Genomic DNA, 5212 nt, shown 5'->3' on the forward strand with positions numbered 1-5212 from the left:
CAGTGAATGGCCGTGTTCCAGGCTGACTGGTTGCAGACATGTCAGCTCTCACAATGCCTGAGGTGCATTCAGTTCGCATGAACGTTTGATACGTTGCGGAACGGTTTGTACTGAACGACACGATTCCCCAAAATGTTCTTGAACAGACTTTGAGGCACGTTTGGTGGGTGTGACTTGAAGCAACGAATGCCGCCTTTAAAGGCCAGTGGCCATGCTGACAGCGTTCCCAACCCATAAACCAACCCATACCCGTTTTTCAACCGGTCGTTCAGTACAGCACCGTTTCCGTTCAATTGAACATTCCAGACCGTAAACACATACAGAACGCAGCCCAGGTTAGGTCGAAGATGTATTATATAAAACATTTTTTAACAATCAACAGATCCCCACTGTTCAGCATCTATTCAACACACTGCAATGCAACTACTGTATTCTTACAGCAGAGGGTAGCATATTTTACTACAATCAGATTTGAGAGAACGGTAGGGATGTAGCATTTGTTGCAAGAGTATTAATTCCTTGCTCATACGAAACTATTATTCCCAATCCCAAGGATTCCCAGACAGAACACATTACCCATGATTTAGGAGCCTCTACTAGCCTACTACAGTCAGCTCTGGAGTAGTTCTGGACGCAAAAAGTACTTGTTTAAAGGTATTATGTTGGTAACCAGTTTATAATAGAAATAAGGCATCCCAGCCGTGACCGGGAGTCCCATAGGGTGGCGCACAATTGTCCTATCGTCGTCCGGGTTAAGAGAGGGTTTGGCCGGGGAGGCTCCCGAGTGGCGCAGCCAGTGGCGGATTTAGGTATAGGCGACATGGGCAGGCTACTGCCAGGGAAGGTCTCCCACACAGAAGTACGAGATGGGGAGGGGGGCGGGGGTAGGTTGACCTCAGGTCTCCCCACTGGAAGCCGAAGGTATGGGAAGCGGGGGAATCTATCAAATAGCGCACCTCTAACTTTGTACAGTACTAATGCAATTAGTAAAATCAGTCACACTACGAAATGCTACCAAATAAAACACAATTCATTCATAATACTGTGAATATATAGTTTCACAGACATATTGTTGCATTTTTTTCTGGTTTGTGCGAAATCATGAAGAATAATATAAAACCAGTCTGCACACCACCACGGTGAATCATGAAGAATAATATAAAACCAGTCTACACACCACCACGGTGAATCATGAAGGTATTCTGTCATTGTATTGACTAGGTCCTGAGCTCAGTAAGGGGAATTTCCAATGCTGTAGTCTAACTTAAAAGACATCTATATTATGCTGATATTTTGTATATTTTGTGATATATTGAGTCTTTTGGGGTGAATACACATTACAGTTAGTGCAGCATGGTGGGTTTTTTGGGGGGGGCTGAAGGGGGGGTTCTCCCAGGGGGCCATACAAGCTAGAACCATCACTGGACGCAGTGCTAGAGGCGTCACTACAGACACCCTGTTTCGAATCCAGGCTGTATCACAACCGGCCGTGATTGGGAGTCCCATAGGGCGGTGCACAATTGGCCCAGTGTCGTGCGGGTTTGGCCAGTGTAGGCCGTCATTGTAAATAAGAATTTGTTCTTAAATGGCTTGCCTACTGTAGTTAAATAAAGGTTACACATTTTTACTTGGCTCATTGCGCTCTAGCGACTCCTTGTGGCAGGCCGGGCGCCTGCAGGCTGACTTCGGTTGTCAGTTGAACGGCCATACAAGCTAGAACCATCACTGGACGCAGTGCTAGAGGCGTCACTACAGACACCCTGTTTCGAATCCAGGCTGTATCACAACCGGCCGTGATTGGGAGTCCCATAGGGCGGTGCACAATTGGCCCAGTGTCGTGCGGGTTTGGCCAGTGTAGGCCGTCATTGTAAATAAGAATTTGTTCTTAAATGGCTTGCCTACTGTAGTTAAATAAAGGTTACACATTTTTACTTGGCTCATTGCGCTCTAGCGACTCCTTGTGGCAGGCCGGGCGCCTGCAGGCTGACTTCGGTTGTCAGTTGAACGGTGTTTCTGGTGCCGCTGGCTTCCGGGTTAAATGAGCGGCTGTTAAAAAAGGGGGTAAAAAAAATACAAATAAGAGACCTCAAGGTTTGTGGTATATGGCCAATATACGACGGCTAAGGGCTGTATCCAGGCACTCCGCGTTGCGTCGTGCGTAAGAACAGCCCTTAGCCGTGGTTTATGGAGTTTTTGCTTAAATATACCACAGCTAGGGGATATGGTATGCTGCGTTCATAACCTTCATTCATAGACGGTATTTACCACATATGACTGGGAAAAATCATCTTGAACGCTTCTTCTACTGGTAATTACTAGTGGGAAACGTGTCTATCATCCCTGAGCTCCGACTTCTCCCACATGCTGACGTAACCCACATTTTTGCATCTACTTATCCATTTTGAGAGTTGTTGGTATTTTGATCCACTAATATTATTTTGGTCCCTCAACATTTTAATTAATTTTAACCACTTTAAAATAGATATACCTCAATATTTTCAAATCTCACTACATTCAATTACACATAATTTAACATCCAATTTCATAGAGAGTGTTACAAACTGGACTATATTTAGTAACTTTGAAGAGATGGTGATTAGGTCTAAATGGGCGTTTGGCGTTTGCTAGTCTAAATTCAGTGTACTGATCTTTAATTGCCGTTTCCGAAAAGGCAAACTCTTCTCACGCGCCAACTCATTTTCCTCAGCTTCAGAAGCATCTGCATTCATACAATTTTTTATGGCTATTCTTAGCTATATTCTTCAGACTTGACCAGAGGGAATTGTTGATATGTTGTAAATTGTTTATTGTAAATAACATTTTCTTCTAAAAAATACGCCAAAAATGCATTTTACGTACATGTCCTTAGTATTTTACAGATAGAAAGTTGAAAAAAATATTTATCCACAATCTGCTCTGGACAAGTCCGGTCCTGGAGTGTCTCAACAAAATTAAATAAAACATATTTTGCCTGACTACACCCAGTGTCCAGAAAAATGGATTTGCACAATATGAAAATATGCATATATTTAATGAGATTTCACCTCATTTGCATATTTTAATAAAGCCTTTACTTAAATGTGTAAAAGAAAATAGTCTTATATTTATGTCTACATTCAAATGGTACAAGTTTATTAAGGGGGAAAAAATTACATGATTTATAAAAAGCAATCTATTAATTATGGTTTTTGAACACTGTAATTTGTGAGCACGATAGCTGTAATTTTAGTTTATGGTTGACGCAACTTGTTTTCCATTAGCTAATCAAACATTTCTCAACGAGTTCAAAGCACATGAATGCATCCAACTCGTATTTACTACTTCACAACTGGAAATTACCAACTTCCTACTTGGTTATGAATATGAATGCAGCATTAGGCAGGATGCAAAATTGGCAAGTGCGTCTCTGTCATGGCCTTAGTGCACTCCAGGTATATGGGCGCCTCTGAAGTAGAAGGATGATCTGGGTGGCTGAGGAGAAGATATTCACGATCAAAGACATGATAATCACAGTAGCGAGAAGATATTCACTATAGAGTTCTCCTGTTTAGCCCACAAACCTGAGGGACCGACATCACTATACTGAGAGTGATTCCATTTATAAAATGACATATTTGGGTGTTTTTGGAGCATTTGTTCATGTTTTTTCAGAACCCCCGTACTGCACAATGAGGACGAAGAAGTGAATTGCTGGTTGGGGTAAGTGTCTCAAAAACAAGTGAAATTGGCAAAAAAAAGTGATCTTCTCAGGTCCAAAAAGTTTAACCTGGACCCAAACAGACCCGATCATTAGCAAAAAAAGGGGGACATGGGACATTGACCCAGACCTACTCGGTTCCCGGGTCGGGTCCCTGGTATTCGGGTTCAGTCGGACCCGTGAAGACCTTTAGTCTGGACCCTTCTATAACATGGCATTTACATAAAAAATGTTCGATTTGGTTGTAAAAATGCAAAATTATCCTTTAATGAAATGGCACATTATGGCATGATTATTATTTTGTGCACAGCAATAGCCCTCGGTCTGCACATTCAGCTATCTGTATGATCATCTAAGACATCCAGCTTACATGGAGTCACCACAGGACACTTCTTATCAGCTCCAACACACACACACACACACACACACACACACACACACACACACACACACACACACACACACACACACACACACACACACACACACACACACACACACACACACACACAGCCTGCTAGTCAAGCCCACTTCCTCCAACAATAGCTTGTCATCGCTCTACACTCTTCACTGTCCCATTTTTCGATGTGTTCCTGCAGCTTCTGTGTCTCCTCGTGGCAGTGGACAGCTGGAGATAGAGAAGGAGAATGGCATCTGTATTTACCATACACACCTCTGGGCACAATGGGTGCACCCTGTCATGCTATTGGATACCACTTTTCAATTGCTGTGTGGATCTCCATTTTGTTCATTACAATACATTCTGTTAGTGAGTTTAGCTGCACCACAATACTCACAGATATGTATTGTTTTCTCTGAAGGACATTTTTCCCACCTCTTCCATCCATGGGCCTATCTATTCGGGATCTTCATGAATTACTCGTGTTGACTTTTGCCATTCATAAGTCCTCGTAGAAAATGAATGAACACACAAAACCCTACCATGTTTAACTCAATTGGCACCTTGGTACCCAGGTTGTAGAATCTGCTTTTGTGGAGATATAGAACTGCATGGCAACGGGAGGACGCTTGGAGATAGAATGAGGGGAGGGTACTATGGTCCGACGTGTCCTCATCACCACAGACCCAACGCAATTCTGTTCATTTTATATCTACCACTTCCACATATCGCAGATTCGCATACCCTCATGCATGTATAGAGTTTACACACGCGCAATCCTGTAGGATTTATGCATACGTGCACTCAAATCTCCCCATTTGACCTATTCTACATAATCTAGGCTAATTTGTCAATTCCATTATTGATCGGCTCTGGCATAGGCCTATTTGTTTTTTCATTTAGTGATAGATTGGCTATTTAATTCAATTGCCTGATATCGGTGAGACTGTATGCTACGAGCTGAATGGGAGATGAGAGGACGAGCGTCAGCTGTCAACCAGATTCAGTCGGTGTTTTTTTCTCTCTCGCCATAATCGTTTGTGCGTCGGTTTTCTTTTTATCTGCGCCTGTTACACTGTAACGCACTCGATGTTAATTCGGGGGAATATGTGAAC

The sequence above is a fragment of the Salvelinus namaycush genome, chromosome 3 (genome assembly GCF_016432855.1).
Source record: "Salvelinus namaycush isolate Seneca chromosome 3, SaNama_1.0, whole genome shotgun sequence".
NCBI lineage: Eukaryota > Metazoa > Chordata > Actinopteri > Salmoniformes > Salmonidae > Salvelinus > Salvelinus namaycush.